The sequence below is a fragment of the Hirundo rustica genome, chromosome 1, assembly GCF_015227805.2.
Source record: "Hirundo rustica isolate bHirRus1 chromosome 1, bHirRus1.pri.v3, whole genome shotgun sequence".
In the NCBI taxonomy this organism is placed as follows: domain Eukaryota; kingdom Metazoa; phylum Chordata; class Aves; order Passeriformes; family Hirundinidae; genus Hirundo; species Hirundo rustica.
Window position 1 is genome coordinate 6,519,889 of NC_053450.1, and position 11,138 is coordinate 6,531,026.

Sequence of the window (11,138 nt, forward strand, 5' to 3'; positions counted from 1 at the left end):
TTGAGAAAAAGCTTGCTGTAGTTAGATGAAGTAGCTTGGAAAGCATAGCTGAGAATTAGTTCATAAACACCTCTTTTTTTGTGAGCAAAATCAACCTGAATATCCAGCATCTGGAACAGGTAGATCCTGCTCACAGCCTTACAAACATTCTTGTGCTCTTCAGAGCCCCTCGAAATTGAATTCCAAAATGGACAGGACCTCCTGGGGGTTTCTGGTGCCTTCAGCCTATTAGAAAACTGGGACTCTCCCTTCCTCCAAGATTTTCTTATCAGTCTGTACATAAAATTCACCTTCCTTACTATTTTAGAGTACAGATGGTTTGTGTAGATATCCAGGCACATTTTTCCTGTGTGGGTCCTAGAGATGCAGCATCACAGGAAAGAACTCAGAAAGTTAAATGTTGGCTTTTGCCCTAATGGGGCAAAAATTTTATCCCTTTCAGTCTTTTTGTTTAGGATGAACTGATCAGCTCCATGGCCTCATGGTGCCCGAGAGCACCCTGGCATGCTGAGCCCAGTGCAGGGCTTTAAAACAGCAGAAAGGTGCATTTCTCATCAATCTCAACAACATTCATTGCTTTCCAGGCTTCTGCAAGCCCTTCTTAATTTTTCATTACTGCTGGCACCAGTCTTAGTCTTTTATCCTGGTCTGCTGGTGATTCTCACCCAAGCCCCTCTGTTCCTCTTGATAGCAGAGTCCCCACCTGGCAACACATCCCACCACGGTCCCTGCAGGATGTGCACAGGGAGATGGGCTTTGAGCTCAAACTGCCTTGCAAGAAGGCACCAAGTGACAGACCTTGCTCATGGCCCAGGCACTTGTTTTCCCGATGGCAGCTGGCTCTGACTCACCTTTCCTGAGTCACTCTTCCTGACACTGTCATACCTACCTGACAGCATTAAGTCCCCCACTGTCACTTTACCAAATCCTTCCACCGTCATTTGCCTGGAACAGAACAATTTTCTTTGGGGGGCTATTTTTCATTCTTCCTCCTCATATTGCTGCTTGACAGGAAGCCATCTCCTGTTGCTCTGCTCCAAAACGTCACCTGTCTGTGGAACTGCAGTCCCAATTTGCCTCCCTTCTTCCCACACTCTGCTGTTTTGCCTGAATTTAAAATGGCAGCCCAGCAGACATTATAGAATCCTATACTTGTTTATTTTTCTGCACAGCAAAATGCAAAAATATAAGTGTATGTGTGTGTGTGTGTGTGTGTATATATATATATATATATATGCATGCACACACATTCACAAGTATATATATGTATATATACTGAAAATGAACATCTGACATGGGAATAGAAAGAAGAAATTTCAGGACAGAGCCCCATGGTTTAAATTAATAAGTATAAAAGCAGAAGGAAGCACTGAGGTGGTGACTAGGTAGACAGATAAGGTAGTTTTTATTTAAGAGCTCTGCCTATTACAGCTTAAAGGCAAGTGCCTTTATGCAGATGTGAGGTCTGCTGCCATTTCAGAATGGATAAGGCTATGTGCTCTAAATTACTGCAGGAAACAGAAGCACAAATAGCACTGTCTCCCAGATCTGGACAGATTCCCTTTTTATTGTCACCTGCCTGACAGCCAGGCTGTTGCTGCTTACTAAAACCTGTCAGCAACTGAAATCCCCAGGGTAATAAGCTCCCTGTGAAACAGGTTCCTAAGTGGAAAAATCTGCACATCTCCAGATTAAATCAATAACAATTAAGAATTCTTTGAAATCTAATTGGAAAAGCAGCTATTTTGATCAGCACCATGATGTTATCTGGAAATGCTATTTTGTTTATCTACAGCAGAATGTTTTCTTCTTTGTGGGACTGGTTTGCCAGCCTCAGACACATCCTTTGATCTCTGAGATGATACAGTGAACTGAAACATGGGGGCAATCAGAGGGATTATCACGGGATGTGGAAATCATTTGATCTATTTTTAAAGTAATTTTTATGAATAACTTTAAGGGTTGGTTATCATTATGAAAGGAAGAGACGTCTCTCCCATCTTTAGCAGTGTTATATTTCTCTGAAGAAGACTGATTCATGTAGTTAATAATACTTAGCATTTATATAGTGATTTCTAACTTCAAAGCACTCTACAAATATTGCTCACTGATACTGCACACAAAAATTTTGTGTTACTGCTATCAAGGAGGGATGAGTCTATTTGATGTCTCTCATATTCCTGTGGATGGTTCAGGGCCCTCTTTAGCTGCCTTGGGTTAACTGGGACAGAAAACCCCAGTGAGAGAAGAAAAAAGACTAAGGTTCTGGTCAAGAATACAGTGAGACCCTTTCAAGCACATCATCTGAGAAGTCTCATGCTCATCTTCAGAAGGTCTCCTATGCCTTGCAAGGACTATCCTACCAAGTTAACTGAGTTCCTAGTGCTTATTGTAAGGACAGAACCCTCGTCTGAAGATCTCTAGCAATAACAATGCTCTACAAAAAAAAGAAAGAAGAGATCATAAGAACTCAAGAGCAGAAAACATACTGTGCTTTGTGTGAGCCTATCCAATATTTGAAACAAAACAAAATTGAAACCGTTGAATGAACTTAAAACTCTAAAAGGTTGGTGAGGATTTTTTGTTTTGTTTTGGGTTTTTTTGGGTTTTTTTTGGTTTTTTTGTTTTGTTTTGTTTTTTTGTTTTGTTTTTTTTACCCTTGAACCTAGTTTCCTTATAGTACACATTCGTGCCAACAAATAGCAGATGGTGATGGCAGATATGTACTAAAGCAGCTAAAACTGTGTTCTTTGCAGAAGCATCTATCATGCTGATAGGGCTGAACAGTCTGTACTGGCAGCAATGTTTGGTCCATGCCAGGAAGGAAAGATCAAAACCTCTCTCAAGATTTCCCTGGATGTTATTTCAAGCAGCTCTACAAACAAAGGTAGATTTGCTCCTGTGGTGCCTGGGCACTGCTCAAGGCAGGGATGCTGCTGTGTTAGCCATGTGTCTGCTCTGAAAGGGTGCCTCGGAACAGGCCAGCATCAGGGATAGAAAGGAGGGACCCTGGGTTCATGGTGCTCCCCTGCTCTGGCAGGGGTCCTCCCTCTCATGGGGAGTTGAAAGCAGCTTTGCTGCCCTGACAGCTGCAGTGCCTGGCTGACCCGGTGCTTCTGCTTGGGCTTACTGTGGTGCAACATTTCCTCCTTTCCAGAAAGATCTCCTAAAAGTTTTCTGAGTCTTCAGGTCTTGCCTTGTTTGCTGCATCCACCAGTGACAATGTTTTCTTGCAGCACAGCAAGTTGCTTACCAGGAGCTGGCATAAGACACATTTTGGAAAGGGTGCTAAGTCTGTCATGGATAAGAAAGAATTAAGGGAAGCTTAAATGTGATGCTTAAAATCATCACAATTGCCCTGGCCTCTAGGAGATCACTCCATCTGTGCCAGCATATTAAAGAGGAACCTTTGAGGTGTTTTCAGATGCTAATGTTTATCGTCTCAGTCTCTTAAAACTTCAAGTACCACAGACCTTGCCCATCCCGGTCATTTGCCTTCTCCAAATACTTTGGCATAAGACTACAGGGTAAAATTATCTTACAGGAAGAGCAAGTGGTCTGAGAGTCACAAGTCCTGAGCTCTGAGTAGATCTGTCTCTGGTTAGTGGTGTGGTCTCAGGCCCGTTACTGATATTGGGGGAAACTGGACACCCACATCTCCCGCTGGCTCCAGAGAAAGCATTGTTTGGTACCTTGGAACTAAAAATCCTTGACTGTCTGGATTCTTTGATGTCTGTAATGAAAAGATTGATTTCTCACACCTACCTCCATGGGGTAGTGTGCCACTTCACTGATATTCATATGGCATTGTCAGATGTGACACTGTGAAAGAAGCCACAGTAACCCCGTTATGTTCCTCTCAGTGCTGGTGTAGCACAAAGTCTTGGCTTTGAGGAACTGCCCAGATTTTTCTCTATACCCCTCCAGGCAGCTCAGCAAGCTGATCTCTCATATTTGACAGTGCTGGCTTCCTCCAGGCATCCTGGCTGGTGATTTACATGGCCTTTTTTGTAGTGATACCTATTTTCCCCTGTTCACATTGCCTACTGATGAGCTGATTTGAAGCTACCTCTTGCTCATAGATTCAGTCTCTTGTTCAGTCACTTTGCATTCTTTTATCTGATTGCTGAAGCAGAAACTGGGCCTCTCTCTTAGGCAAAAACAAAGTCACAAACCAGCACCAAATCCTGGCATACATGTCCAAGCTTTGACAAATGCAAGTATGTTGTGCTCTAATAGAGGAGAACTTCTCCTGCAGGGAGCTAAGCCAGATCCAGCATTTTTCATTGATGCCCCGTGCCTTCATCAGTATGCAGATCCATCTGCGCTGCTGAGATATCTGCATAGTAAAGACAGGGAGTGGGGGAATACATTTATAGATAGGATCACTTTATCTTTCCCTTTCCTACTGTCCCCACTCTCTTGGAGTCCCAGCTGATGGAGGTACTTCACTTCTGAGAGCTGCCAGTCCCACGTTACCTTCATACCTGCTCTCATGTCACCAAACTCTTTCTTCTTTGCATTGCAAAGGAAGGAGCAGGGGGTGAGAGGAATGGATGGATGGAGAGGGAAGGATTGGCACCAGTGGCGGGTGGGTGGGGACTATTAAAGTAACTTTTACCATTCAATTAACAATGACAGGTTCTAGAAATGAGAAGAGTCTGACAATAGAGTGCCTGCCTACTATTTGTAATGGGTGGAGTTTTTTTAATTCAACAGCTAAATTCATAGAAAGATTGCACACTATCAACCTACCTGCATAGCACAGCAGCCTGCACCAAAATACTTCAGAACACCAAGTACAGCTCACTCTTCCTGCTCACTCTTAAAGGTTGCTAAATGTTGTACGGTCACAGAGAAACTAAACATTGCTCCTACTCATGCTTACTCACAAGAGAAGCTGTTGGGGCTGGAGTCACACTGAATGCAGCAATTATGTTAGTACATCACAGTAACAGTTGCTTGGAAGAAAAACACAGAAAAATAAAACCAAAAAACAACTATATGAGACAGAACTCTTTTGCAATTGGGTTGAAGTTTTTTCTCCTGGCATCTCACTGTGATTTTCTGGAAGTCAGAAGAATTCCAAAATCCCAGTTGTCTTTTTCTGTGCCCCAACACATGACAAACCTCTAGTGAAGTTGTCCCATGAACTATTGTGGTTTGGCTCCATGGTCTTCATGTGTGTTTTTTTCTTTCCTCAAACTCACACTAACCACACTTTGATAAATAGATTTTTCCTTATTTTTTCTGATTGTAGATGCAGAAACTTGGCCCTCTGGCATCAGAGAACCCAACCCAAACTCCTTGGGAGAGACCTATGTCCTTCAAAAAGTTTTAAAAAGTCACATTTTCCTTTTTTTTTTTTTTTTTTTTTCTTATTAAAGAAGTAATAGAGGAAGTTCTACATATTCCATCGTCTGATACTGAGAATATAAATGTTCACAGATAATAAAGCAATGCTTTCAAAAATTACTTTTGAATGAAAGATGAAAAGGATGCTGAAGCAATTTAGCCTCTAGAGAGATGACCGAGAGATTTGTCAAAAACCAAAAGGTCACACCAAACACTTCAGGCAGTTCTACTATTTCCCCTGGAAAATAGATGTCCTTGCAATTGTTAAGTGATGTCTCTTGAAACACATAATTCAAAAAAGTGTGTATACATCAATGCATACAGCCATGAAAGCAGGTGAGAAAAGCAAGTGTCACATGGACACAAGTGTGGAGAAACTCCATGGATTGGTGGTACAGTGCTGAGCAGGTGGCAGTGACAGTTGTCAAGGGGCAGATCTGCCCCTTGATCCTGTTATAATTCAATGGGAATAACCTGCCCTGAAAGGCTTTGAGAGCAGCTTTGTGTCAGATGGGACTTTCTCCTTTGGAAGACAAGTCCAACCCCTAGGACTTTCACAAGTGTCCAGTGGGACAGACCAGCAGATTTTTTCTCAACTACTCTTTCCAAAATGTCCATGAAGAAACTTTTCCCACTGGCAAACAGCTGGTGACTGCAGTAAGGATTCCAGGAGAGCAAGATGAGCCTGCATTAGACAGGGAGACAGTCCATTCCCAAAATGATTCCCACAACAGAGATGGACACAGCTTGCCCCTCACAGACAATCTAACTCAAATATAATGCTGCAGAACAGTGTTTTCTAACCAGCAAGGTACTTCTTACTGAGAGAAAGCTCAATGAGACACTGTTCTCAAGGTGGCCTTGCAACACATCCCTGGATGTCGAGTGCCCAGAACTGTTCTGGATGGGGTTATCTGGCAGAAATCAGATGCACCACCTGGTCTCCAACCCAGGAAAGAAAGAGACAATAGACACAAGTGATGTAAGAAGGGACAAGCAAAGGCACACATGAAGGGACTGTAAGATGGGAGGGAGAAGAAGTCTGGAAGAGGATGGGATAGGCAAACAATCACAGGAACAGGAGATATTGGCAAAGATGCAATACTTGAGGTCTCAGAGGAGAATTTAACAAAAGGGAACCCATTGGTTTGTTGTATCATAGCTCATGAGCTTCAGCCCTCCCGCGCTGTTGTGTGTCTACACTGCCCCTCATGTTCCATCACTGTTTGTGTTTCCTTCACCTTGGCTGATGGAAGTCACCTCAGCAGCCCAGTTGACATGAGCTAACTGAAGGTCATCTGCAAGGCTCTGTATCTGGTCACTGTATCACAAAAGGTGCTGCTGGCTGGGTAGACGCGGAAGAGTGAGTATAAACTCAGGGTATGTGCTGAACACCCCTACAGCATGTGCCTAGCATGACAAATGCTTCCTAGAATGGCCAGCTTTTGCTCCACATGTGTTTGCAGGGCGCCCAAACTGCGTTTGCACAGATTTACACCCAGGAAAACACAAGAATAAGTATGGCAGTCTTGGGCATTTGCACTACAGGCTGACACTTCCAAGATGCAACAGATGGACTGGCTGCCCATACATTGCAGAGCCTGCGTGTGCTCACTTCTGAAAAACTCTGATGGAAAAATGGCAGTCCTGTGTCCAGACCAAGCACACCGAGAGTTGTTGCAGTATTTGATAATGCTTTCCATTAAAAAGTGCTCGTGGACACATAAAGTAATACAAAATAAAGGCTTTGAGTCTTCAGCTACTGAAACTTGGACATCTGCAGTGCAGAACTGTGATATTTTTCCACACTGACACTTGGTTCTGGAACAGCAATTCATTCCATCAGCAAAATTGCTACTCTGGTGGTTCTGCCCATGCGCTTTCTCAAGCATCAAACTCCAGCGCAGACACACCCTGACGCTATCCCTGTGAAGCAAAGCAGCAATGATGCAAAGATTTAGTTGATAACAGGCTGTCAGGTCTAAGCAGAACTTTAGGACTTGCTGACACACTGCTTTAAGTCTACCAGTACATTTTCTGGTTGGTAGCCAGATCTCACAACTTTGTAGTTGTCACTGTAAGATAGACCCTACAGATCAATCACCTTGCTTGGCAATGTCATGTCAGATTGAGATGACAGTGGATTTCATCAGAACCTGGCGTGGGTGCTTTTGTCACTTACTTCACATATGGAAAATCTCATCTATTTTTGCCAAAATTTCATGTGGATGATCTGGGAAGGGATGAGGAAGTGTAGAAGGGGAGAGGTGTGAAGCAGTGTCAGTCTATCCCATTTCTGACATTTGAAAACAAGGGATTTTCATTTCCTATTCTGTGCTTAGTCTTGGGGGAAAAAAAATGCAGTGTATTAAAAATAGAAAGTCTGAACTAAGATGTTGTGTTCCAAAAAAAGTATTTTATTTCTCCCTGAACTTTTCCATTCATGGGACTTATCAATACTGTTGTTGGGTTTCATTCTGACTTGGAACAAACCTGGACTTCAAAACTATATTCCTCCCGGAAACAAAGTTCTCATGGTTTCCTCCTGCAGTGCCAAACCAGCGTGGGCTCAGAAAGATGGCACTGCCAAGAGCGCAGTTGCTGACACCACTTTTATTTCTTGGTTTCACCTTCTGTGTCAGAATGTTAATTTTAATACTTGTATAACCCCTGAATATTTTGTGGGCTAAACTAAGGGGGTGTTTGTACAGATGTGAGATTTCTGTTATGCCCAGATGAGGTAAGACAGAGGGTGTCAGAAGTCAGGGTAGCTGGAAAGCACGATGCCCACCACTAACTCTCCTCATTGCCACCTTGGCAATCCTGGGTTGAGCAAGGAAAAAAAAAACAGGGACACATTAAACTCCAGGAAAGTGAATAAAGTAGATTTTAAGGCACAAATAAGGGGAGAAGCAAGCAGACAGCCAAGAGGAATAACCTTGACTGATGAACTACAGGATGTGTGCTGTTCTTTCATGTGGAACAAAAGGCAAACATGAGACTTCACCCATGTTCTTTCTGCCTGAAAAACTTCTTATTGCACACTGCAGAGGTGAAGTTAGGAGTCAAACACAATCCCTCATACTTTCTTTCACAACTGCAATCAGACAACAGACAGAAGGGGATTAAAAAATGCAAATGTAGAGTCTTGCTAGAGGGACTGCAGGCACCTTCCAATTTTCATGTCGTCTTGGATGTTTGGAAAGGAATTGCTGAAGGGAGAAATTATAAGTCCATGAATTACTGAGCCCATGTTGACTTAGACTATAAAAGTACCTCTTTCCTTTTATTTTTCTTTTTTTTTTTTTAGTTTTTTTTAAGGATGCGTGTCATTGTTTGAAGTCAAACACTGAACAAAATAGACATAAGCAAGTCAAGAAATTCCAGCTGAGAAATGGCTAGGAGAGACTCTCCAGATAAGTGATGGTGTACAACACTGCAAGTCTTTCAGAGCCCTTCATGACCTTATGAGAATCAGTCAGCAACCCACAGAGACACTCACAGCACAATATTGCATTAACCAGAATAACCAATAGGCCAAACTGAATGTAGGAGGGAGTTTGGTTCAGATTTTCTCTTGCTTGCTTATGACACTGGACTAAGATCTACCTCTAAACTTAGTTTCCAGCTGGTGTCATTACTGTCTTGGCTTTTCTGCACCTTTTTAGGTTTCTCTGCTTTTGCTCAGAAATACTACCTGAGGATCTGTTCCACTCAAGCATCTAAGTTCTAGGGGAGCATTAAAAAAAAAAAAAAAAAAAAAGGCATTTCTGATGAATTTTCATTTCTGAATGGAAAGATAAAAATTCCCAACGAGCTGTAATCAAAGCACAAATATATATCACACATGATTCACAGTTCAGCATCCAGTGGGAGTTTCTTGGGAGAGATTGCTTCCCCAGGGCCCTGGTTTCAATGTGACACTGATGTGTTTGGCTTCTCTCCCACTTCTGTAGAGCACAAGCAAGATCCCAGCCTCAAGGCTACAAATTCACTTGGGATGCTGACACCTACAATCAAACTGAATGGTTTAAAATGGTTCCCTTCATCCCCACAGGAGTTCATTTATTCTAATCTGTGGTAGGTGAGATACCTTTCCCTGTATTGGCTATTACAAGAAAATAATAATAAAGCTTTCACTTTTCTTTCTCTTTCTCCCTAAATTTTCTACATGCTTTGAGCTCTTATGGACTTGAGAATTCTCTTTTACCACAGGCCCAGGAATATCCTTGAATCTGTACCCAGACATTTCTTTTCCTTTCCCTCCACATTTTACTATGTGTCTCGGGTATTGTTCTACTTTCTCCGTTGCCAATGACTAATTTAAATCATCCCAATTTTCAACTCCCTCCTGGTACCCTCACCCAGTGACCCCAGAGGAATTTCCTGAGACACATCCACTTCTTTCTTTCTCACACTCTGTTTCCCCACTCAATATCTAATAATGTATGTAAATTGATTCATCAGTATCAAAATAATATTGAAGGGAGAAGGAGGGTCTGACTGATCGTGCAAAATATGTGAACAGCTCTGGAAAACACAGTTTTTATTTAAATCTCTATATCCTGCAATGCACCTCCTAAAAACTGCCTTAATCAAAACTGTTCACTTTCACCAGAAATACTTAAACAATCTCAAGATAATAATTTTCAGGTGAACTGCACTTTCCAGGAAGTAACCGTAAGTCACTTCCTGCAGCTCAAGCCTAGCAGAACATTTCTAATCCTTAAACCTAAAAGGTTATTTACTTAGAAAACTGCTCCTTTAAAAATATAGAATCCTTTAAAATGACAGTTTCCACAAGTGTGTTTCCACGTTTGATGCAGTAGTATGAAAATAAAGATTGTTTGCTGATGAATCTTTGGTATTTGCCAGCAATGACATTGTGTAATTGCCAGAAAAGGGTTTCTCTGAGGCATCTGGGATGCCCGCAACCCCTTTTCCCCATTAACATCACTGCTGTGACTAAGTAGTTGTTAATTTATTACACAGAGGTTCATCCATTTCACTACATCCTCCGGTAGTTTTAAGTTGTTCTGTATTCAGAGTTTTTGCTGCAGATATATTTGGCTTGATGAATGCAGACAGCAATTTTATTTCATTACCTTAAAATATTCAAATTACACATGCTCAATAAATATTGACAGGTAGCTGAAAGGAATACTTCACAGCATCTCACAGCAGAAGTTACAATGGCAGAAAGGAGTGTGTAGGGTGGGTGTGAAAAGCACAGCAGAAAGCCTTGAGTCTTTGACTGGTGCACTGAGTGGGGACTGATGCTGCTAAACCTCTGAAGAATCATGCCCTGCATATGAGCCATCCTCAGATCTATTTCCAAGGTCCTCTGGGGGGTGTGGGATCTTTTATGTTTCTGCACTCATTAGCAATACCAAGAGACCAGGAAGTAATTGCATAAATTCTCTTGCTCATATTTTGGTACTGTTTCACTTTAATTGGTACCAGAAAATAAAAAGGGAAATATAAAATAATTCAGCCTAGAAAAGATCGCAGGAGTTCTGTAATCTGGCCTCCTACTCAAAGCAGGAACAGCTCTGGAATCAGGGGAGGTTTTTTGGGACTTTATTGAATCAAGCCCTAAAAACTTCCAGGGATGGAGAATGCACAACCTCTCTGGACAGCTTCTGCACACCAACTCTTCCATCTGGTATAGCTACAGATTTTTTATTTTTTTTTTTTTTTTTCTTTTTCCCAGGTCCTGGAAGCTACAAATAGTCAAATAACATTTTCTAGTTGAGGATATTAAGCAAGTTGCAGTCTACAAG